Source organism: Canis lupus, chromosome 20 (assembly GCF_011100685.1).
Source record: "Canis lupus familiaris isolate Mischka breed German Shepherd chromosome 20, alternate assembly UU_Cfam_GSD_1.0, whole genome shotgun sequence".
In the NCBI taxonomy this organism is placed as follows: domain Eukaryota; kingdom Metazoa; phylum Chordata; class Mammalia; order Carnivora; family Canidae; genus Canis; species Canis lupus.
In genome coordinates this window covers 30,566,359-30,592,966 of record NC_049241.1, presented here as the reverse complement: position 1 = coordinate 30,592,966, position 26,608 = coordinate 30,566,359, and the positions used below count along the sequence as shown (strand labels likewise).

General features: G+C 40.1%; 1 protein-coding gene across 2 annotated transcripts in view; it reads right to left on the bottom strand.

Annotated features, from left to right (window-relative positions):
* The window catches only part of FHIT (fragile histidine triad diadenosine triphosphatase), a 1,445,250-nt gene that overhangs the window by 765,815 nt on the left and 652,827 nt on the right, over positions 1–26,608 (bottom strand). Inside the window, exon 1 of one of the 2 annotated variants that reach the window (NM_001142257.1) lies at positions 5,978–6,118. The exons of the other annotated variant lie outside the window; for it this stretch is intronic. The gene's annotated coding sequence lies outside the window, so the exon portion shown is untranslated. Of the gene's footprint in view, positions 1–5,977; positions 6,119–26,608 lie in introns of those variants that run through there. 2 annotated transcript variants of the gene reach the window in all.

Genomic DNA, 26,608 nt, shown 5'->3' with positions numbered 1-26,608 from the left:
TATTTATTCCTTAGAGACACACAGAGGGAGGCAGAGACATAGGCAGAGGAAGAAGCAGGCTCCTGCAGGGAGGCAGATGTGGGACTCCATCTAGGACTTGATCCAGGACTCTGGGATCATGCCTTGAGCTGAAGGCAGACGCTCAACCACTGAGCCACCTGGATGCTCCAGTCAACTGACTCTTGATCTCAGCTCAGTCTTGACCTCAGGGTCATGAGTTCAAGCTCCACTTAAAAAAAAAAAAAAAAGTAGAACCTGACAAAGTAGAAATAGCTAATACCATACTCAGTATTTTCATTCCAAGTGATTTCTATATAAAAACTTAATCCTCCTGACAACACTATGAGGAATGTGTTTCATATAGTAACATGTATCTCTTTATGCTCAATTCCTAGATTTGAGAATCAGTGCGTTCAAAGGATACTGAACCTTCAAAGCTATTGCTATGTACTGCTAAATATCTCTCACAAAAGGTTTATAAAAAGTTATATTCAAAAGTAATAAAGGCAAAAGGCCTATTTCCCCATAACTTTGTCAGCACTGGGTATTCTTTGATTCTCCAAATATCTAGTAAAAATTTATTATTCCTTAGCAATATAATATAGGGGGAAATGACGATTCTATTTTTTTTAAAGATTTTATTTATTCATGAGACACACACAGAGATAGAGGCAGACACACAGGAGGAGGGAGAAGCAGGCTCCATGTAGGAAGCCCGATATGGGACTCGATCCTGGGACTCCGGGATCACGCCCTGGGCCAAAGGCAGACACTCAACTGCTGAGCCATGCAGGCATCTTGGGAATGACTATTCTAACTAAAACAATCTGCCATGAAAAGAGACATATCCTATGCACCCAAGAAGCCAGGCACAGTAAAAAAGAAATACTATCTTTTTGGTTACAAGAATGAAAAAATTATCTTTTATCTTGAAAAATAAATGTGTTATTTCATTATGCCTGGGCATGATAAGATTTACTTAAAAAATAAGATGCTATTTTTATAACCACTCAGCAAATGGCAGGAACCTAGACCAATCTTAGAAGGCATGACTAGCTCTCTTTGAGAGTCATCAGAAGGAAACATATTGCAAATAACTCCAGATCCTTTACCAACTGGTAAATACATTTCAATTCCAATTCATTTAAAAACCAGGGACTCAAAGGTTAACCAAAAGTGTAAATGAGCTAGAAAAGCTGCTGGATAAGGAAACCCAAGAACAACCTTACCAGGAAAGATGGCTTATTATCTCACTGAGGAAGCATATTTTCACCTGGCCAGGCTCTCAAATACATTTTATTGAGGACTTGGACAACAATCAAGGTATGTAAATGGATAGCTAGAGACGTAATTTAGGTTTTGGTGACTTATAAAATATTCTAAACTTACAGGAATATGTCAAAATTCCACAGGAGCCAGTAAAAGAACACTCCACAAGCAGGTGACAAAAACAAAGAGAAAGAGAAAATAGTCTGAAGTGTCTCAGAATTCGAGCAAACAAAAAGTGTATGTGTAATTTTTATAAAAAGAAACATCAATTTTTAGTAAAGTAGATTAAGTCCTCAACCTATCGTGTCACTAAAGAAAAATTTTCAATTGTTAAAAAGTCAAAAAAAAAACCCCTCAAAAAATAAAAACTGAAGCTCAGCTATTTATAAACAGAAAACACACAGGCATTTCAAAATGCCAATGCTTTTTCAAGATCTCACTTCATCAGCAACCTCTCTCCCACCCCTGTCACTTTCATGTGTTACAATTCTTGATTTTGTTAACCAACTTTGATCTCACTCCCCTGGTTCCTTCCCCTTCTCCTACAAAGGTGTTCAGGGATTGCCTATACTTTGACAAGTCTTAAACTGGTTCCTCATTAAACCAATTGCTTTCTCAGCCAAAAGTACTTATTATATATTCACCACTTTCTAATCTATTCTTGTGGTGAACATGCCAGACCAGGCTCCTGTCCTCATGAAGCCTTCTAGGTACAGGGTGAGGAGGATTAGTAAGCCGTGGAGACCACAAACCAATCAACAAGCTAAAATATTTGATTGTGATTTAAAGAAAACAATTAGGATACCAAAGTAGGCAGTGACTTGGAAGGGATTGAAGTAATGGGTTTAGTGGTGATAGGAAGGGAACTAAACATCTGATCTGGGACTTGAATGAGGAGCCTGCTCGAGGTGAGTATCAGGGGAGAGAGTGTTCCACGGAAACAGCTGATGCCAAGACAAGAATAAGCTCCAGGTCTTAAAGGAATGGAAGGAAAAGAGGGATGGGAGGGGCAGCAGAGTCTAAGAATAGGAGGCTAAACAGAAAGGTGAGGAGATAAGGTGAAAGGTAGGCAGGGACCACACTGTACAAGGCCTCATTTGGGATTTCATTCAATAAGTGATGAGAAGCAGCTCATGATGACAAAGCTTTAAGCTACGAGGGTTCAATTCTCCAATTTCATTTTTTAAAGCAGATCCTCACTGTTGTAAAAATCAGCTTCAGAGTTTAAGGCTCCCGTGTCCTAAGAATAAACTGAGCTACAGTTCACATACCATAAAATTCACTCATTTAAATCTACAGGTTGGTGGTTTTTAGTAAAATCCCAAAGTTGTGCAATTATCACCAAAATACATTCTTCACCACAAAAAGAAACACCACATCTGTCAGCAAGTGCTTGCCCTTTCCTCCCTACATAGCCATGGCAACCATTAATCTTTTTGTCTCTATGGATTTGCCTGTTCTGGACATTTCACATAATGTAATTATGTAATATGTAGCCTTTCGTGTGTGGCTTCTTTCACTTGGCATAATGTTTCACTGTTCATCCCCCTGGTAAGTAGGTGTCCGTACTTCATCCCTTTTCAGGGCTGAATCCTATCCCATTATATGTATGTACTACTTTTTTCTTTAGCCACTAATAAATTGATGGACATTTGAGTTATTTCTACTTTGGGGCTATTATTAATAATGCTGCTATGAACATTCAGCTACAAGCTTTTGTATTGGCCTAGGTTTTCAGTTCTCTTTGGGTATATACCTAAGAGTGGAACTGCTGGGTCACATGGAAACTCTGTCTATAACATTTTGACCTGGGGCCAAACTGTTTTCCTTAGCCATTCTACCATTTTACATTACCACCACCAGTGAAAAAGGTTTCTCAACATCCTCACCAACAGCTCACTCCCACATATTTTAATTTAATTGGCCTGGGCACCCTTGGTTTGTTTTGTTTTGAAGAGTTCTCATGGTAATCCTAATATGCAGTGAGGCCCAAGAACCCTCTACTCTTGCCTGTTTCATTGCCAACATCCTGACAAGGATTTACACCTAACACCTCGTACTGCCTGCCCCAGAACTCTTTGGACCTATTACATCCCCTCACCACCCCTCACTCAATAATAATGACATCTGCTATGTAGCTGATTCATCCAGTGAGAGAATAAAATACAAATAAGACATAATCTTATATTTGTGATTTATATGACCTTGTATTTATGTAATTATAACATATAACCCTGCATTTGTATAATTATATAGAATCTTATGTTTATATAATTACATTATATAACCTTATACTTAGATAAATTATATATAACCTTGTATTTATAATATAAATAGTCGTTTCAGAGTACAATGAATGAATAAAACATTTTTAAAATCATTTATGTGTATACATGTATATAGAGGAAATCTGGAAATTCAGGATGATATTCCTGTGACAAAATGGGTTTGGATAATTTTATTGTCTTTTCTAGATACTTTTATTTTCTACCATGACCATGCATTGGAGAAGCTTTTCAAGTATCCTCAGGGAATATGAATTACCAACTCCTTCTCCCACTGACCCACTGGAGACCTGTTCTTTAAAAAGAGCCCACCTAGAAAAAGTATTTGCTCCCAAAGTTCTTTTCATCTAGTAAAGAAAGATAAATAGAATGAATAGATGACTTCCGTTTTATACTTCAACCTGACCTTCAGTATTAAACACAGTACCATATGTGCAAAAATGTATAGAACTCAAAATTATTTATGTCACTTAAAAAATGTTTCCTGCCAAACCAAACACAGGTGGTGAAGGTCTGTAACACCAGTATTGAGGCCTAGAGTCATTTGGAAAATCAACAGCCTGTGTTTGTAGATAACCAACTCAAGAGAGAAAGAAGCCTGAAAAAAAAGGAAGCAGATGTCTAAACTGGAGGACAAAGTATGACTTGACTCCTCGGTCTGATGGAGGATGAGACTCATCTTAGCAGTAAAAATAACCCAAACTATATCTTCATGTGGACTTTAATAGCAGAGGCGAACTTACAGATTAGGATATTAAACAATACTTTATGATGACAGATGGTAGCTACACTTGTGGTGATAAGAGTGTAACACATAGACTATAGAATCATTATGTTGTAAACCTGAAACTAATATGACAGTGTCAACTAAAAAAAAAAAATTAATACTTAAGGGATTTTCCATTAGAAAAAAAAAATCTAGGGCACCTGGGTGGCTCAGTTGGTTAAGCAACTGCCTTCAGCCTAGATCAGGACCCCAGGGTTCTGCATTCAAGCCTTGTATTGGGCTCCCTGCCCAGTGGGGAGTCTGCTTCTCTTTCTCCCTCTGCCCCTCCTCCTGCTCATGCTAGTGCTCTCTCTCAAATAACTATAATCTTTAAAAAGAAAAATCATCTTAATGTCATGTATCCTAGAGTCATCAAATTTACTATTGCATTTCCATTCATACTATACTCTTCATATTAATCACAAAAGATTAATAAGAGTTTATCTCCACAGGCTGCATAATAGTGTGGGGACACCAACATTGAACTGATGTCAAAAGTTCGTAGAGTATATCAAAGCCAACTGTGATCTTCCAGAAGCAGAAACCACACGTTAACATCCCTTTGTCAGTGCACAGGCCTCTCAGAGGTTAAGAGACACCCAAGGCTCTTTATTTAGGTTTCTAGCATGTTAAAAGAATTTGGAACACCAACACAAAATTGCCCAAATTGTGTTATATTTTAAACATTAACACTGAACAGATTGAAACTCCCAATGCGAACGAATACAAGACAATGATTATCACTACACACAAGAAAATGATTTCACTACATTTTAACGAACATGAAATGTCTAGATTTTTGTGGTGAAGCAATGCCACTCACAGGTTTTTGCTAAAATGGAATCATAAGGCTAATTACAGTGTCGATTATAGCTATGTGTCACTCATAATCTATTGATGGGTGTACTTCTATTTTAAGTGACCATATTCAGCAATTTCTAATTGTGCTATTCAGAAGATAATTACATGACTGATAAAATCTATGACTGAACAGTCCACTTCAGGTGGTATGATCCAATAAGGGTGCAAGTTCAGAAATGTATGAAGACTTTCCTTCAATCCTGCTCAATAGCAGATGGAAAATTCACCTGATACTAAGGTCTAAATTCAAGGCCTTGAACCCAAGGCCATTCCAGACTACCCATCCACTGGCTTCTCCTAGAGGTCTTCAGATGTGGCTCAAATGAAATTACAAGAAGTCAAACTCCTTTAGATCTGACATGGCCAGAGCTTACTGTAGCAGTAGCAATCATGAGAGGTTCTCATTCATGGGGTCTTTAAACAGGGCTCCCGCCCAGGCCCCACTTCTGTGTATTTTGCCATCATGAAATAGGAAATAAAACACCGATTTGAAGTCAGTCCTAGTGCGACCCTTCTTCTCCCATCGTGGCTTTTGCTGCACAGCATTACACAAAGCTCCATCCAGGGCAGTTTCAATTTCATTGCCTGATAAATGCCTTCTCACTTCCCTGTGCCAGAGACAAATAGGTATTTCTCAGCATTTCGCGGAGTGACAATGGTGTTTTTCTCTTTTTCTCATCCTCTCACCACGATGGGCACTCGTCAGGGGATCTCTGTTCCTACCCATCTCATTACCTCTTCATTCCATTTGTCACCATTTAGAAATTCAGAACTCTTAATATTAGCTTACTCTTACCAACAGTAATGAGGCTCAGGCTGCCTACTGGGGAGCATCATCAAACGCTAACGAGTGTGCACACCGAGACCCACACCTGAATCCCATCACGTGGCTCCATTGTTCAGACCAGGTGGGATGTTTCTGTCCACAGGCAAGCTTCTACAGAAGAGCTGGAGTTTGCAGGGTGGCTATTATGCATTCGCTTTGGTCGTATGATTCACACAGCTTTCCTGTGTGGTTGTACTCATTTACATACTGGCTATGACCTCCCTTATAATAACACTGTACTCTTTCTTTCCTTTTTGTTCTCCTCTTCACTTGTTTAAGGACTTACTGGAGCTGAGAGTTCTCAAAGAAGAGACTAATTGGTCATTTTCTTACTGCTACTTTTTGATCTCTTCCTGACCTCAAAAGAAGAATGAGGCTCTTATAATCATCTAGGTGATCTGTATACAAACCTGCCTTGATGTCTCCCGCCGTGTCCAGCATGTTGCCTCAAACACAAGAGGTGCTGGATAAATATTAAGTGACATCTATACGGTTTTCTGAGTACCTAAGAAAGATAGGCCCATATCCATAGGAGACAGAAAGATAAAGGATAAAGAATGAGCTGGTCCCCCCTTGAAACTATGACAAGGATGTCTTTGTAGTTAATGAGGGAAGAGGGGACTGACCTGAAATTCATCTCTTTCTGGACTTAATATCCTTTTATAGCAGCTAGAACCTTGCACCGATGACAACAAATGAGAACTGATTGAATACCCCTGTGTGCCAGAGCCTATGTTAGGCACTTGACCTACATTAGCTCATTTGAACCCCAACAGCCTGTACAGTAGATACTGAGAAAATAAAACCCATAGCAGTCAAATGACTTGATCAAGGTTACCTGTTAGCTAAGATCCCAAAGCTCTTCTCAGTAAAGATTACAAAGTACTGCTCAGAAAAAGGCAGGGCAAGATGAGAGTGTGATATGGCTTTTGGGAAATGGTGACCGCCCCAAAGGTGATAGAGGCCAACATGAGAGGTTAGGAGCAGTGGCCTCACCCACGTATGAAACTCTACCTGTGTCTTTAGCTGCCTCTTCCTTTCCCCAATGAACTTCATACTGAACACTGTCCGGGAAGGACTCTGCACAGAGATAAGAATGTTTTCACAGCTTTCTAAAGCCCAGAAAAGACATTTCTGAAAGCACCTCTCACTGATATGCATCATGTAGATACAGAAAACCTATGCAGTAGATTATTTAATATGGCCATTTGTTAGTCACACTAACAAGATGGAGAGTCCTAAGCCCTTGCTATACAGCAGGCATAACGCTAAATGCTTTATGCAAGTATCTCACTTAATCCTCTCAATACCCTGTGATGCCTTTTCATCATTCTGATTTTACAGAAAAAGCACTGAGAGTGTAAGTCACTTGCCCAAGTCCAAGCGGCAAATAAAAGGCAGTGCTAAGATCTGTACCCAGGGCATCGGACGTTGGACTCCTCTCTACCTCCAGCAATGCTAAGACAGACTTTCTGCCCACATTGTGTCACTTGCTATGCTTTCAATGTAAATGACCACCGCAGACATCTGCATCCAGGTGGGTGAGAAGAGCAGGGGGACAAGAAGAACACAGAAAAAAAGATGCATGAGGAAAGGAATTAATTTTCAAGTGCACAATTGCAGCTGCCTACAGAGTCAGTCTGGCTTTCCACAGGTGGAAAGAGATTACTCAGCACTCAGAGGATGGCCATGCCGGGTATCTAAAGGCCAAACAGGCAGGCCAAAGGCATAACCAAGCACTTTGACTCTCCACATGACCCTGCCTTGTGTGCTCACCCAGTTCACCCATGACATGACGGCACGCAGAGTTCAGGGCAACTCTACCTCGAGTGTGTGCTGTTGCTAAGGGTAATTTACGGCAACTTTCATCGCCAAGTGGGCTGCAAAACACAGTAATTAAAAGGCTGACAAGCAATCACTGAGTGCATCTGTATTGTTGAATGGATTTTGAGTCCTAGGAAAATCACGATGAGTGTTCTCCAAGAGCAGCATCTTTAGAATTTATGATCTTAAAGCCTCTTGCTTTCAAAAATAACATTTCAAATGCCAGCTACGAGAAGCCTATACATTTGAACGTTGGTTTAATGACAAAAAGTGAGAAATGGTCATTGCTTTTCCAGAAAAGCAAAAAACAGGATTTTTTCTTTATTTTCTCTCGAACAATTTTTGTCCCAGTTTCAAATGATTTTTAGATGATGCTTACTCCACCAGGACAGAGGCTTTGTTGGCACAACCTAAGTCCTCTCTTGATGGTCCTCCATAGGCCACGCACAAGCTGCCTGAAACCACATGCAGAATCGCTGCTGCTGAGGGAGAGGTGTGCTCTCCACACCCTGCCCCTCTGCACCACCCTGTCTCCGGTCATCTCCCCGACCTGCTTCCCTGATAGACAGATGCATGAAGCCATTTCATGATTCATCAGAGTTTCATTCAGCATGCTTCTTAGAGTCCTAGGCTACCAATACTTATTCCTCCTGTCACCATGTCCGAGAAGAAGAAACTGTCCCCACTAAATACAGATCCCCAAGAACTCCGATCCTCAGTGAAAAGAATAAAAGGTGCTTGGTAAGTAAGCTCACTGATTTTGTTTATATTGGGATTGGACTCCCGTCTGGCACTGTGCCTTCCTCCTCCTGTACCAAAGACAGACATCACTAATCAACTAGGTTGTCCTTCTGCATGATTTCCTTAACAGAACTTTTGAGATAGTCATTACCAATCAGGGTTTGCTGCATGACACTCATAACCTGTTTTTCATTACAGTTCTTTGGACGGGAGACTCAGAGAGCTTTCACGGCAGTGCTGAGACAGTTCTATCCATTTCAGGGTAAGGACACAATAACACATGTGAACTCCCAGAATCTCAACTCTTCGAATTAGGAACATGAATAATAAACTTCTAGCACTGAAATAACATGTCCTATGGTAATCCTCTGACTAATCACCTTGTTAATAAATATCTAAAGACCACATTTTTCTCTGGGCTTCCAGCTTCCATGGGAACATTCTGACGGTGACATAATTTTTAAATTAGTAGGTTTATTCATAGTTTTACATTAGTAAATGTCAAGCTTCTTACTAATTAGCAAATTCTGTAAATCCACAGTAGTATTAATTTTCAACTATACAGCAAATTAATGAGAAAAAAAGAGAGACAATTAAAATTTCCCTAAGGGGCACTTATTTCTATGAAATTCAGCACAAAGCAAGAAAACATTAACCCATTTTGAGGGTGCATTTAGGAAGGATTACAGAAGATTTGTCACTGTCACCGAGGAGTGAAGTGCACATTTACCGTGGAGTACTCTCTGTTACAGCTAAATTCTCAGATAACATTTTCTCAGGTTGCTGTGGCTGGGATTTCACCTCTTGCCTTCAATATTGTTAGATGCATTTTTTTTTTTTGGCAGCTTCTCATTTAATAAGATTCTATTATTTCTTTGTTGATGTTTCCACTCAAATTGCTGGTGCACTTTTTCTGGCTTTAGAGGACAATGCCTGGTATAATATTCGGATCTTCAAAAACCGCCTCACAAGAGTCTCTTGCTCACCAAGTGCTTGTTAATATAAATCTCACTTCCTCCACTAACTCACTGAGAGGGCAGAAAACATACCTAACTCTGGGTGGCTGTTTAACCTCCCAGCTCCAGAAAAGGAGAAAAAGCATATCCCTCCTATGGGCACTTATGCCATTTCTTTACAAAGCCTTCCTACAAACACTGTTAAACAAATCCGCTTGTTTATTTCAAATTCTCCTTCAATTGCTTAAGCCTATTGCTAAGATGGTAAAGTCCTCCTGTGTTGGTGGCCATGGAAACCATCTGTAGGTATCATGGCACCAGGTCTTCTCTTTGCTTTTCTGGGCACACTTGGCTGAAGACAAGCTAAAGCCCTATGTTCCCCGAGGTACAGAGGTTACAGGATGATGCTCCCCGCCCCCCACAAAGATTTCAGATCACAGTTAATACCAAAATTAAAATGCACCATGGTATGCTCTGATGGGCAAACTGCGTAATATATAAGTACACAAACGAGGCACACAGATAATTATAGCTTACATTTGGGGGCAATTTCCTTTCACTACTGTGGCCATCAATGATGCAATCTATTAAAAAATAAGGTCTTCATCAATTAGCGTAGTACATGTGGAAGGGCCTGGCCTACCTCTCTGTCCTTTTTACAGTATCTGTGACACACTCTGAACATAACATCAACACCCCTCGCGCACCCACCCACAGCCTGTGACTGGGCATTCATTTCCCCATCTCACATACTAGACCCTGATCTCCTTGAGGGCAGAGAACGCAATCTGAGATCAGGGTTATCTACAGCCTCCCTCCCCAAGCCTCAAATTGAGAAGCCATGTCAAGTGGGAAGAATAGCTTTATGAATGGCTGGGCATTTCCCATCAGTCTCTGAATCCTAGAAGCAAACTTTAACGGACTCAGGCCAGAAGCCTGATGGATTTTCCTGCTGCCTCACTCCAGGGCCCCAGGTCCACAGTTCTGGTCTGACTGGATTTCCTCCCTCAGTCCAAGGTTGAAAATGGTAACTGGGAAGAATCAGGCAGGTCTTTTATGGAGACTAATGAATGCCCCATTCTGAGCAATGGGAAGGCCAAGCAAAAGAGGGCAGAGTGCAACACCTTTTCTACATTTAAATGACAAACTTTCTCCCACTAGCATGTAGGCCATAGCCCAGTACGTGCCAGCTGTCATGAGGGAGGGCAGCTGCTACTTTTCCTAATTGAAAGAGTGTGTGTGGAGTGCCTGGGTGGCTCAGTCAATTGAGCGGTTACCTTGGACTCAAGTCATGATCCCATGAGCCCACGTCAGGCTCCCTGCTCAGCAGGGAGTCTGCTTCTCTCTCTCCCTCTGCTGCTCCCCCTGCTTATGTGTGCTCTCCCTCTCAAATTAATAGATAAGATCTTTAAAGAAAGAGAGTGCAAGAGCATAAAAGAGGGGTAGAGGGAAGGAAGGAGCCAGAGACTAGAGAAAAATTTCCTAATAAGTAATTTTCATTTAACATTCCCATAAACATAGCAGCCAGCACAGCTCCTGACAAATGGTCAATACCCAATAAACATCATTTGAATAATGGATTCATTTAATAAACCTTTCAATACCTCTGTCTCTAGGAGTTAACAGTTTAAGGCATTCTGAAAGAGACTACTATCTTAAACCAAACCAATACAGTAGAATGCCCTACAGCACTGACATATGTGTAGGAATTAAACATCAAATTACCAGTCAGATAGATGCCCAGGCAGGATCTATGTAAAAGCCAATCTCATTTTGTTTTTTTTTTTGGGGGGGGTTGTATATTTATTTTTATTGGAGTTCAATTTTCCAACCTATAGGATAACACCCAGTCTCATTTTGAAAGCAAAGAACAAAGCCAATATCCGAGGCCAACCTTGGAACATAGCTGTTCTTCCAAAGCACCTGGACCACAAGACAACAAATTTTAGTTCCTCCCTTCCCCACCTCCTGTTTAAACCAGTTACAGCCAAGTTACAAATGTGGAATCCTCAGGAGTTGACAGAGTAAGAGCTAGTCAGAGAAGTCTAAGCCATTGTTCCTAGCCTCAGATGATGATGAAACAGTGGGGAAAGACCACCTCTAGCAGGGATGTTGAAACGGGTAGATCTTCCATAGCCATTTGGGCAGAGGATAGGAGAATAGCTCTATGCTCATACAGATAAGGATAAAAAAAGTTCAGGCCATCATCCACTGTGACTTGAAAAGGCAATGAGTGACTGGACTTTGTGGCTCTGATATCATTCAATTAAAAATGAGAGTTGGGGATAGAAGGACAGATAGTTCATTTTCTTTTATGAAGGTTGGTGCCTATGCTCAGAGAGGTGGGTGGACTATGGTCTCTTATCAAATGGTACTGACTTTGGCAGCCTCTTGATAATAGAATGGGCTCTAACCCCACTACTCCCAGAAAAGACCTGTTGTCAAGTAGTTAGGACCATTCTTGATACCAAACACTCCTCACTTTTTACTGCCCTGACTATAGGAGTCTGGAAATTAGTTTCTTATTAGAATGAAAGAAAAGAAAGGAAGGAAGAAAGGAAGGAAGAAGAGAAAGAAAGAAAGAAAGAAAGAAAGAAAGAAAGAAAGAAAGAAAGAAAGAAAGAGAGAGAAAAGAAAGAAAAGAGAAAAGAAAAGAAAAGAAAAGAAAAGAAAAGAAAAGAAAAGAAAAGAAAAGAAAAGAAAAGAAAAGAAAAAAGAAGAGAGGAGGAAAGAGAGAAGGAAAGAAAGGGAAAAGGGAAAAGAAAGGGCTAGGAAAGTATGGCGATGATCCCAATTGTGACTAATTATTGCTCTATAACATGCTTTCCCTATTTTTAACCTGAGTTCTCCTTCACTTATTCAATGTCTACTGGGTGCCACATCTTATGCTGTGCCTTAACAAGAAAGAAATGGTCCCATCATGGAACTTATGATTCATCTGTCTCAGAGTAACTAATTCTTATTTTACTCAGTAACTATATACAACAATCAGTGCCCTTTATGGTTATGGGGATACAGCAGTAAATAGAACAAACAAGCTCCCTTCTCTGATCAGAAGAAAACAATGAACAAGTAAGATATTTTTTTTTTTTTTTTTTTTTTTTTTTTTTAGGCAAGTAAGATTTTTTGATAGTTAAGAAAGTTGGGAAAAAGTAATAAAAGAGGGATAAGAAGTGGATCACTATTTATGGTCAGCTGATCAGGTGGAGTACCTCTGGGAAAGAAAGTCTCACTTGAAACTGGGGTGGGTAAAGAAGCCAGTCAGCCAAGCAGGGTGTCACAGCGGCCTGATTTTTCCCACCTCAGGTTTTAAAAGGAGTCTGTCATGGAATGTTTTGCAAGAGTACAATAGTTGGCCCAATTGGCCTTATTGGGTTCAATACCAACCAGCCCCCTCCTGGGGAGGAGTTGTGCCAGCATCACCTGGGAGATTGTGAGGAATGCACATTTTTAGCTCCAGTCCAGTCCTCCTTGATCAGAAGCTGCATTTAACCTTGGACCTAGGTAATTCATATGTGTACTAAGACTTTGAGTATTCCTAAACTAAGATCTAAAGCCATGTTGACCATGCCTGGTCTCTATCAGCCATTCCTTTGTTTCACATTTTATTGAACAAATTTGGGAAGCAGAGCAGGGCTGAGGGCTGCTGTTTCCTGGGGGCTCTCAAAACTTTCTGATTAATGAGCAAGCCCAAAGGCTGCTACATGGGCCAAACTGAATTATGAATAAAATCAACTAAAAGATGGCCAGCATGGCTGGAGTCTGGTGATGTAGGGAACATGATCTAGGATTAAGACAGAAAGATATGGTTAACATACAACATGCATTGCCAGGCTAAGCCATCTAAATTTTATTCTTATTGAAATGAGTAGCCTATGCAGGTTTTCAAGCAAGGAAGTAGTATGACCTAATTTAAATTTTAAAGAGCTTATTCTGGATGCCATATAGAGAAAGGACCATAGTCAGCCAAGAATAGAAGTAGCCCATACAGTTAAGAGGCTCTACAAGTCAAGGGACAAAAGGTTGGGGCTTGAACTAGCAAGACAGCCACAGTACAATGAGAAGTGGTCATATTCTGGACATAATTTTGGGAAATTACTAATGGATGGAAATGAGGAAGAAGAGTTAAGAAACGGGAGTGAGGGGGTGTTGGAGGGGATCACAGTAGCCCTGAGCACCGTGATGAGGCATGAGGGTGGACCCACTATCCTGGCCCTCTGGGCCCCCACCTACCATAGGCCACACAGTAACTCATTCTGATGATCTAGTAACAACCAGCAGCTGGGCTGATCCCAAATACAAAGTAAGAGAATCCAAGAACCAACCACACAGCTTCTCAGTTGATACAGAAGCCCTGCACTCCCGTTTCCTACTCTATTCCTCGTTACTGGATTCTAGAAGGCCCTCCCTCCTTCCTTGAAAAATACCAGAGCAATGGATTTCATGGAAATTAGTTATTTAAAAACAAAACAAACAGTAATTCAAGAAAATACTTCAGGCACATACAGACAAAGCCAAGTTTGAAAAGAAAAATCCTGAATATTTAAATTAACTGACTCTCTTACAGTTGATGTTTGGCACTAAAAACAGATTGCACATTGCTAAACTTCTCAACACTTTAGGAGACAGTTGGCACCTAACTACTTCGGCAAAACGAACTACGCTCACTCCTGGAACTCAACCTTTTATCCTCTAGAAAGGCCATTTTTAATGAGTTCCCTTCCAGCTTTACGCTGTGCTCATCCTTTTGAACTCGATCTTTATTCAAAAAGAACGTGCATCGTGAAAGTGGTGGCAGCCATTAAGAGGTCAGCAGTGATCATCTTTACATACAGGAAACAAAGCATTCCTCTCCCAAAGTCACTCTGCTGCTCTGAGGACTTACACCTTCACTATTCCATGTAGACTAACACATTTATGACAATTCATTAGGATACAGATTCATTCTTTGCTTTCAAAAGTATTCTCTTCTCCCTTATGTGTTTTCCTGGTACTGGTAAAAACAGGCTTTCCAATCAGGCTCACCTTCTTCTTCCCTATCTATGGCCCAAACCCAAACATTTCTCCTCTTTTAGTTGCACTATTTTTATGTGTGTTTTGTACCCAAATTCGGTAGAGGGTTGACAAAGAGCAAGGTAACATTCCAGGCAGTATCTTTTAAATAGAATTCTATTTTCAGGATCCAGGATGTGGAACAGTTGGTTTTGAATTTGTAACTTTGATACCAGCATGTCCCTCTTTAAATGAGCTTCTAAGGATGCCTCCCGGCCACCAAAGAAGGCTGGCTCAGCTCATTTCAGTACTGTGATAAAGGGATTGAGAATTTTATTCCCAAGGGGGCTAAGTCTTTTATCGTGTCCTAACACCAATTATTTTGCAAATTAGAATCACTGGTTACATAATGTGGCATGTTGAAGGCATGTGGATGGACAGGAACAAATCCACCAGTACTTCTCCACCTACGTGTCTGTGGAATCATAGGTTAGCAGGGTCATCCTCAGGCTTGAAGACCATAAGATGTAATTATGAACATAAGTTCTAATCTCAGACTGCCTGGGTTTTTACATTACCCTAACTAGCTATAAGAGTCTGAGAAAGTTCCTTGATCTCAGGCTCACCATTTACCATATAGCAGTGCTTCCCAAATTATTCACCTGGGATTTTTTAATATGAGTTGTATTGGAATACAATATACATTCCATAAAAGTCACCAATTTAAAATGTACAATTCAATAGTTTAATCTATTCATAGAGTTGTACATCCATTACCACAATCAATTCTAAGCCATTTTCATTGCCACTTGGGGATTTTTTTTTAAATCCCAAAGCCGAGGCTATGCCCCAGATCGATTAAATCTAAGTATCTGGGGCTAAGACTCTGGTATCAACCATTTGTTGCTCTCCCAAGGATTCCAAAATACAGATAAGCTGAGGCAGATGTGGTTCATTGAGTCATTGTCAGGATTATGTGGGAAAACAGAGACACAGATGGAAAAATGGGAGCTTCTCAGCACAGAGGCTGACCTATATATAATAAGCATTAAAGAGGTGGTGGGAGTGATCACAGTGAATAAGAGAGAATGGAAAGGACTCGTCAAACAGTCACACCAAAACTTGTATCGTCTGGACTGCGATGGTGAATTTGAATGTGTAATACGTTTGACAGAAATGCATATCCACGGATGGCATATTCTCCAAGAGAACCTAACTTAGGAATGAGACTTTTGGAGGTGGGACAGAACCCACGAAGAGACAGGAGTTTACAACTTTTCTATCACACTTTAAGCTTCCCGGCCCTCTAAGAAGCTGCTGCTTTGGCTTCAGGACACCACTCAAGTCCTACCCCTCCGTGAAATCTTTTCCCACTGGATATACTCCTTTTCGTGTCTTAGCATTTTGCACACCACATAATACAGCACTTACCACCCTGCGCTGGGTTCATTTAGAAGTTAGTCTCCCTCACCAAGGGGCAAACACCTTACGGACAACAACAATACCTAATACATTTAAAAAAAAAATCATCTCCTGAGCATAGCATGTGTTTTGATGTGGAGTACATAAATGTTCGTTGGATTGAAACATAACGAATTCTTATCAAACACTGCCAGCCCAGGAATGAAGAGTGCATTTGTTCCAAAGTTCTCCAAATACTTAGTGGCCATTGTCGCTCACAGAAGATTGGCAAGCAAGACCTGCAATTTCGCTCCATAAGGCACGTCCTGAGGAGCATTGCTTTGGGTACTTAAGAACTCCAGTGAATAAATGGCACAACCACAAGCTGTTATTAAGAACACTGAATTATGTATTACCAATACTGAGATCGAGAAAAAAAAAAAAACTGTCATCGAGGGGAAAGAGATTAATATCAATTAATTTTCTTTTACAGTAGATTATGCATAAGTCTTTGGGCTTCTGAGGAAAATTTCGGAAAATTTTATAGCATGCAGGAATTTGCATATACTCCAGGAACAAAAAGCAGGTCCCCAGATGGGTTAAGAGGGTAACAGTCAAGATGAAGAACAAAAGACAGAAGCATTTCTACAAGTGTAGAGTCATGGGGGTGGGAATAAATGGCAGGCAGGCTTTAGAGCGAACAGAAAAAGCTTACAGATTCAAAAGAAATAAAATTGTAATTACAATAGCACTTAGATGGTTACACAATAAGCAATACTATTAAGTACCCTCTCCGGAAAGAATGTTCTTCGAAAACTCAAAAGCAGATAGTTAACAAAAGCCACCAGGTAAAGTCTATGGGAGGAAAGATTCCTTTTCGTTAGTATCTTCAAGTGCAAGATAATAATGTTTGATTTGTGGCATGGAATTGAATCCAAGAGAGTCACCATATAGTAAACTTGGGCAAATCATCCCTCTGGCCTTTACTTTCCATTTCTAAAATGAAGCCTTGGATCAAGATAGTGCTTCCCCAAGTTTGTTCTGGAAGATTTAACAAGCATTACTTGAAGAAAATGTTTCATGTTCAAACAGATTTGGGAAAGGATTGGATAATCCAACTACACAGGTTTCTTCCTTTCAGGGCTTGGCAGAAGGTTATCTGTTAATGCTAGTTCTACGAGGGAACGTTGATCTGTAGCATTTCCCCAACTACAAAAAGCTTCTGTGGCAGACCTTATCAAGGGACTAGAATTTACCGAGCTCACATTAGAAAATTCTTGACTGTAAAGAGCTTGCAGCTCCTTTTCTGGGTTAAAAGTCTAGGAATTCCAAATTATTGTCACTTGAAACCAACACCACAAGATAACAAACAATAGCCAACTAAGGTAACAATTAGCATTTGGGCAGAAATTAGATACAAAACCTTCCATTCCAAAGCAGTACCAGGAAGGGGTAACTGGTATTCTTCTCTGTACATATATATAGAATTCCTTTATTTTATTTTAATTACTCTAAGCTGTGCATCAGTGGGCTAGATTTATGTTGTATTTAATATTTATTCTATTTATCAAATATATCCATCACATCCTAGCTTCTAGGCATGTTTACAAATAACACAGGAAGAAAAACAGTTTGTTGATAACATAATGGCTTAAAACTCCACAGTCAACATTTTCCAGAAAATCTCCCTCCCAGTCCCTCTCCTTCTATATCCAATTGTGAGGTCCAGCAGTATTCCGTGTTAGCCACGCCCTGTGGTCTCTCTTCCTGCCCCTGCCCAACTCCTACCATCCAGAATCCTAGAACATATAAAACCAAATACATAATCTATTTGAAAAAAGGACAGAAGCCTGTAAAAGGGAGAGCCAGATTCACCACGCCATTTCTTTTGACCTGTCAAAACTCCTTTCAATTTCTTAAATAAAATCTTTTTTAAGAAGTCCTTTCAATAACCTCATTTAAAAAAAAAAAAGCTTAATGCTGGCTGATAAAACAACATCATAAAAAGGAGAACAAAAATAATGTAAAAAGAGAGAGTAGGAGCAGAGGTCTGAGATCAGGTGGGCAGTAACCAGGGAAGTTACTTCACCACCACCACCAATTTGCTTGACGTGTAACTTTTTTTTTTTTTTTTTTCATTCTCTCGGCATCCCTGCTAGGTAGCTCCTAGTGTTCCTATTATTTGGCTGATAAAACTGAGGCTCAAACAAGTGAAATAAATTGTCCAAGTCGCCAGACCCAGGACCTGCACTCAGGTCCTCCCAAGGCCAAACTACAAGCTTTTCCCAGAACTGCTATTTTTACGCCAGAAAATGTGGACTAGTAGTCACTCTCTTAATTGCACAGAGCTTACAGGTGGCAGCACTCCATGGACTCGGATCCTAAGGCTACCACAATGTGCTTCCCAGAATCATGACCATTTCCCTCAGACACTTTCTTTCCCCCACAAAACTGTCTACCTCCTTCTGGATTTGAATTTCTATGAAAAACCAGATACTTGCCAATAAATGTCCCAGCCAAAGCCTGGCCCATCTGCATTTCTTTTGCCCACCTCAGATCCCAAATTAAACATCCACAATAAGGAATGCCTGGATGGCTCAGTGATTGAGTGTCTGCCTTTGGCTCAGGTCGTGATCCCAGGGTTGTGGAATCGAGTCCCACATTAGGCTCCCTGCGGGAAACCTGCTCCTCCTTCTGCCTATGTCTCTGCCTCTTTCTGTGTGTCTCTCATGAATAAATAAATAAAATCTTTAAAATAAATATCCACAACGAGAACAGGATGGAAAAGCCAGAATGCTGCAAAAATCTGACTAAAAGGCTTGTGCCCCTCCCAACACCCTCCAGTATGGATTTTGTTCCCTAGAAATCTGTACCCACTCTTACTAAGCCATGGTCTGACCTGCAGGATCTAGAGCAGCTCCAGGAAGCAAGAGAAAATGCAACACACAGCTCTCTCCGGGCTTTCCGGAACAGGAAAGGGCAGCTGCTCTCAGTTAAAGGCTGGAGGGAGTGAGGGCTCAAACAGGGATCATCATCTGGATTCTGACCTTTCTCCCACTAAACTGAAGATTCTCCCTTGGTGATGATTCATTGTGTCTTCATTCACATTGTGCACACTTTTCACTATTACCTTGCGCACACTTCTACTTCCCAATTAAAAATGATCCCAGTAGCTGGGAGGGCGAGAAAGGGCATGGAGTCTGGGAGCTTCCAAGACTTCCGAGCCTCTCTGTTTCTCCTGCCTTTCTGCTTTCTCACTTTCTGCCATTCCTTGAAGAGCAACAAAGGAAGCAACTCCAGCAAAGCCACATAAGTCTGAGATTTAGCTCTCAAATTTGTCAGTTGCAACCTTGTAGCTCCTTTTCCATCTGTGCTTTTTACCTTAGCTTTTTTTTAATTATAATTCTTCCTATTGATTTTAAGCATAGCTCAGAGTAACACTAACCAGCGCTACATTAGCTTAAAACCAAACCAGCTGACCTTATCTGGTAATGGGGCACAGCTGAAGAAGGCATGAAGCTCTCAAGAAAGCATCAGCCACAGATGAAAACAAGGCATTGTGGAACTCGTGTATGAGTTCTGTATGTTCCTTCCAAACCTTTGAGAATCACAGCCTGGGAATGGAAGCAACTGCGAGGTTGTGAAGAATCCATCCTTGGACAGCAGTCCCAACCTTGACTACACCATGGTCCCATTGATCACTTTAGAACAAAACAGTTACTTAAATGTGCAGCCCTGGACACTCCTTGTTACTGAGTTAAAAGCAAAGCTCCATCAGTTGACCTAGGGAGCACCCATTGCTCACCCCATTTCATTCCTTCCACCTGCCAGGGTAAGAAAAATCAAGGAAGACATGCCAGTCCACACCTGCCTCCTCCCTCCTGAGAGAATGAGCCGCTGCTTCCTCTGTTTTATCATGACCCTCTTCATTCTGGGTCCCCCGTCCTTATGTACTTGTCTCCCCATCTGGCTGTCCTTCTTCAACTTAGGAACAGTACTGTCTCATCTTGACAGCCCCAAGAATAGAGACGATAAACAAAAGTGTTTGATGGGGTGAAGAATGAATGAATGGACAAATTTTTTTTTTAATTTAGTCTCCAAAAAAATTACCTTCCAGGAGGGAAGTCAAGACATACAGTAAAATACGTGAGATAAAACAGTAAGTGATAAAGATCAGAATAAGCAGCACAGGAGGAAGGGACCTCTGACAGGGATGAGAAAGTTCTATTGGGAGGAAATAATATCTATTTTCAAGGCCTGCAAAGATCCAGATGCCCAGAGACCTTCAACACCAAACAAGAGATTCTATTTTTTGGTCTAAATGTTAGAGACAGGCATACAAGGAATATGAATCTGGTGGGCAAGGTGGACTGGAACTCGTGTCAGGGAGAGCCCACCATTTGGAGAAACTGGTTTACACAGTAGCAGAGGAAACCCTAACCAGTTACCTGTTTTAACCAAACACTATTTGTATTTGAAAGGATAGAAGAGTTAATACCATTGCACAAACAAGAATTAATATTCACAGAGAACAAATGGCATCAGAGACAGAATTCATAGGTCAGATAGGAACTCCCAAGTATAAACCCTAATTCAAATTCTCTGAGAGCTTCTAGAACATTCTGCACCTATAAGTTAAGAAGAGGTTGTTTATCCAACAAGAAATAGATTCATCCCTGATGGCTACGTAGAGTCTTGATTAAAGATGTGGGCAATGTTAAACAATCAAACAAACAAATGGACGATGAATGGTGGGGCACCAGAGATTAGCAATAAGGAGGAGCCATTAACGCCTACTGCTCAAGGCACCTGAAGAGGAATCTTGTTATTCAGGGCCGGTTACTACTACTCTGGAAGCCAAGTGGTCCAGAGGGAGCTGCAAGGACAGAAGGACACAGGCGAGGCCACAAGACAAAAGAGAAGAAATATTCTGACTGCATTTTCTGCTCTCACTACAGACATGTGCTCATGCCTCCCACTAGGCAAACCAGCAAGGAAGTGGAGGGATGAGGGACAGGGAATAGCAGAGAAGGAGCCTTAGTGAAACAAAGCTTAAATAATCCAAGAAGCTATGAAGGAGGAAAAATCCAAGTGTGTGTGGCGGGGGGAGGGGGGAGAAGGCAAGAGGGTCATTGGAAATGAAGAATATGATTGATAAAAACAAAATTTAAAAAAAAATGTGGAAGGCAAGGTACAGAACATTTCATAGGGCAAAAAGGAGATGGAAAATATGAGAGGGACGCCTGGGTGGCTCAGCGGTTGAACGCTTGCCTTGGGCCCAGGGTGTGATCTTGGAATCCCAGAACTGAGTCCCACATTGGGCTCCCTGCATGGAGCCTACTTCTCCCTCTGCCTGTGTCTCTGCCTCTCTCTCTCTGTGTCTCTCATGAATAAATAAATAAAATCTTTAAAAAGAAAATATGAGAGGGGAGTCAGGAAGCATGGAAGACGGGTCCCGGAGAGAGCTCTTGATTATTAAATACCAAGGGTATGGGGCACGTGTCTGGAGACACTTAGTGGGAAACACAAGCAAATGGGAAGAAATGAATCCTGATCATTCTTTAGGATTCCACAACATGTTATGATAGAATGATTCCTTTGCCCCTGAGTCCGTGGAGCATAAAGGAATCTGGGGCAATCTGTTCCCTTACCACATCAGAAAAGTAGCTTTTTTTGTTTCAAAGGTCTGTGGTGAGACACAATTCCATGACGTTAATCAATTTATTTCAATTGAGACTGAAACACAAATGAAAGGTCCCCACTTCGGAAAAGGCCATGAAAATGTGAAGACGTTATTATTTCTATGCTGAGAGGAGAAGCGAGATTCTCTGCCTGGCACATTTCAGAAAGGTTCAATCAGCCAGGGCAGGGGAATAGATTTAAAATAGAAAAGTAATGGGAAAAGGGCTTTCCACGTAACAGAGTCGGTGACTGATGAAAAACCATCCCTTCGGAGCCAGCTCTATTAATACCCATTTCTTCCAGGCAGTTTGGAAAGTTTGAAAACCTACGTAGTTCTCATTTCCTAAAGCTTCTGAGCCTAATTACATATTTGTATCCGTACATAGATTTATATATATACATAGGTCTCATCCAGTGAAATAGATAGCTGCATATTCAACTTGTAGATCACCATCCTCAAATAGAAATCTAAATTTGGAAAAACATCTGTTTTTCAAAGAAATAAAAAGGGGAATATTGGCCAAAACCCATAATACCCAACTCACTGATTCATTCATTCATGCAACAGGTATTTACCGGGCATTTACCCATCACAAGCATAAGACTGAGAACTTCATGGTTCCAGACCTCTCAAGGGAACACTGAGCCAGTTCAGGGAGCATGCTCTCCTAAGCCAAATTTTGGAGCTGCATTTCAGCAGCAATTTGAAAAATCAAAAGCATAGACTTTCCAAATGTCTAGAAACTACCCAGATACACCTCCCTATAATTTATCCCCTTACAATTAGGTGCCCTGTGCTCTCTTGTAGGTCAAAAATAACAGGGACAATTTAATGCCTTATGACTGTCCATTAAATATCTAAATTATGCGTATTCAGATGAAAGCTGCTGTAGTATTTTAATAAAAGCACACTAAGGCAGCTGGTAATAAATCTCTTAATAAAAATGTAGTCAATGGTGCATTTAATTTGATGGCAGAGTCCACTTTCAAATAATCCAAAAATTGGATTTTTAAAAAAATAAGAGGCAAAGTCTACCTTTTTCATGCTGTTCTTAAGAAATGTATTTGCACACTTAGAAGACACAGATGTTAAGAGGCTTTCTTGCATATTTGAATTTGGTTGGAAAGCTTGGTTATTTGTTTCAGTTAAATGAATACACATAATTGTCCAGCTACCCCAGGTTATTTATGAAAACAAGATGTTCTGTCTTAAAGAGGTTAGCTTTAGAGTGACATTCAAATCATGAGATGCCTCATTAGCTACTAGGAAAACAGACTTCAATCTTCTGCTTTCTCTTTTCTAATATTAGCTAGCTAACAATAATTCAATTGCTTCAATAATTCCAGGTGACTCTAGTTCATAGCAAGTTCTTCCAAAGACTAAAGAGATCACTTTAAGTTCCTAAAGGCTTGACACTAAGTGTGTTTACATCACTTTGTAAGGCACCAGCCCAGCATCATGAAGTGCAGAGAGGAAAACAATGAAAAAATATATATACATATGGGTATATCTATATCTCTATATAAGACTTATATAGATACATATAAAGGTGTGTGTGTATATATATATCCTCATATATATGTATATGTATATATATACATATCTTCCAATATATATATATATATATCTTATATATATCTTCCAGACATTATATATATATCTTCCAAAATCTGTTCCTGAACATAGAGAAAAGACATTTAAATACACAGAAAGGGACAAAGAGCTATAATCTGTCTAAGTATCTTGACGATATTTACATTACCTACCCTTCGTCCTTTAGCCTATAGTTTAAAGTGAACAAAAAAACCTTAATCTCATTAATTACCCTCCATAGTTTCAATTGCTGGAAATCAGCCAGTTTAATTTCTATCATATGTAGAACACACTCTTTCCATGAGGAGGACATTTTCAGACTAATTAAAAAAAAATAACAAGTTGAAAAGTTAATCTAAAACAAAATAATTGACTCTAAAGAGAAAAAGGGTCTTGTAGATTCTTATGTTAACATTCTAAAACAAATAAAAAATGTAACAAGAGCAGTTATACTTCATCACCACTAAAGAGAGTCACAAAAATTTTATATAGATGTGCCTCTATTTATTTGTACACAGTTTCAAATTTTCTTTTGACTATCAGGGAAGGCTAATTCCTAGAACACATTTCCTAGATGTCCTCTTTTATATACCATGTCTTTGGACGTGAAATTAATTCCAGGCAAAGAAATAAAATACTCAAAAAGGAAAGTGGTTTTATGACCTGACCTTTAATGTTATTTTAAGAGACACTGCTATGGATCCTTGACCCTGGTGTCCATGCATCTGCAATTATCCTTTTACCCCTCTCTTGAGGGTCAAGCAGATCTGGATATGGAAAACCTCCAAATCAGAAAAATGATGTGTACATTGACTAAGTTAATGCACTGGAGAAAGGATCGTTCTTTCCTGGAAATTTCAACACTAATGGCTATAGGTTGGCTAAAGTAAAATGACATATATATATGCGTATATATGCACCTATACATACATACATATAAAACTATATAGTTTTTTTTTTTTTTAATTTGCAAAGTCTGTCTTACATTACCTAAACTATTATTACAGCTTGGGACAAAACTTGAAATATGAAAACTGACACTGCCTTACTTTACTTTGAGGAGAGGAAATTATGGCATACCCCCCAGAATGGAGAAAGAAGCCCCTCCGTGTCAGCTAGACTCTTTGGAGGAACATTAACATCTTGAGATTTTTAGCAAATTAACGGCCCAGGTAACAAAATGCAAGGAACTCTGGCCAGTCACTTACTCACTCAGTTGGATCTGGCCACTTCTCCATGTATTCCCACCACACTAAATGGAGCATGAGTCATTTGAGTAATGAGTCAGAAAATGTTTAGCAGCCTCAGTGCAACAGCCAACGAGATGCTTAAGATAAATTTCAGAGGTATCAGGATAGTGTTTTCATTTCTGCTCTAGGCTGACGATATCTCTTATTGGTGATGAACAAAATTCTTCCCTCCTTCCCAGGGGACAAGCTGGATCATATGCTATCTCAAGGCTCATTCCAGCCCTAAGATGTTAAATTTCAAGCAAAAAACATTGCAAAAGGCAAAGGCAGTGTATCAATGTGTGCCCAAAGCAAATTGTGTATTGTGAAATGTTGTCTGCATTTGTATTTTAAAATACTGTCTGATGAATTCAGTGGTCACTTCAATGACAACTTCCCCCTCAAGCATTACACATCCTTATCAAAAGAAAATTCTTTTTTTTAAATTTTTTTAAAATTTTTATTTATTTATTTATTTATGATAGTCACAGAGAAAGAGAGAGAGAGAGAGAGAGGCAGAGACATAGGCAGAGGGAGAAGAAGCAGGCTCCATGCACCGGGAGCCTGATGTGGGATTCGATCCCGAGTCTCCAGGATCGCGCCCTTGGCCAAAGGCAGGCGCCAAACCGCTGCACCACCCAGGGATCCCCCAAAAAGAAAATTCTTAAAGTGAAAAAAAATTAATGAATTTTAGAATTCAGTGGAATTAATTTATTACCACAAATTTTTAAAATCATAATGCCTACATTACCATAATAGAAATTACCATTAGGCTTTGAGTTTTAATCACAGTAACACTGTTAACTGATTTTTTTTTTAATTTTTTTTTTAATTTTTATTTATTTATGATAGGCACACAGTGAGAGAGAGAGAGGCAGAGACACAGGCAGAGGGAGAAGCAGGCTCCATGCACCGGGAGCCCGATGTGGGATTTGATCCTGGGTCTCCAGGATCATGCCCTGGGTCAAAGGCAGGCGCTAAACCGCCTGCACCACCCAGGGATCCCATGATTTTAACTAATTTCTTTCCAACTTCTGTTTTAATATTGAATGCTATTTTATCCTTCTGGTTAACCTTAATTTCCTTTTTTACTGTCCAGTTGCAGCACAAAACCAACCACTCAATAGTCGTGTGTTGCCAAATGACATCATGGTGGCAGTATAAAATAATGTACAGGATTGCTAGTTGAGGATTAAAAACCCTGAATTTGAGTACTGTCGTGGCAATTCACTGCCTTTCAAGCTCAGGCAAGTCACTACTTCAGTGCAATAAGTTTCTCCTGCTATAGGTTTCATCTTGCATGACAGTTCCTATCAGCCAATTGAGGGCATCTGGAGTGTGGAAAGGATGCTGAGGGATGGAGTGCCATGCTTGATGAGTGATACCTGCCAAGGGCATACTACAGGGGAGTAGTGGCAATTTTGCCTTGTATTTGTTATTCATTGAGTAGAGCAGTACTGCTCGCATGTGCATACAAATCGCTGGGGATTTTTTTTAATGCAGATTCTGACTTAGTAAGTCTAGGGTGGTGGCTGAAATTACACATTCCTAACAGGATCCCAGGTAATGCTGATGCTGCTGGTTCAGGGACAACACAAGAAGCAGGGTACGGTCCCCTTGCAGCTCTGATTGATTACAGCACACACTCCCTTCCTACTTTATGTATGTGAAAAAGTGCATACCAGATGCCACAAATATGATAAGCCCATTAAACACATGATTGCACTTATCTCTCAAACACATGCCCTTGCTCCCCACTAAAAGGTAGCTACCTCAAAGTTTCCAGGTAAGGAAGTGAAGATTTAAAAGGGTAATGATTTGCCTACCATCACAAAACTGATGGGTAGTGTAGATGAGAACCTGAACCCAGGGAAGCTAACATGATGAGCATCCTTCTCTATTACATATTGTCTCAATATCATCACAACATTGGAGAGCTTGCTTAGTGCAAGCCACCAGGTTGTTTTTACACATATAATCTCTTCCTCTTTTCTTACAATCTTAGCAGGTGGGTAATATCATTATTTTTATTTTATAGATAACAAAATTAATTAACCTTCCCTCAACTGCGTCAAACTCAGCAAAAACTATAGCAATTCCTATTTAAGTAAAAGATTAGATCAATAAAATACTGATAATGAACTAAACACAAGGAACAGTATGCTAATAAGAAGAAAATTTA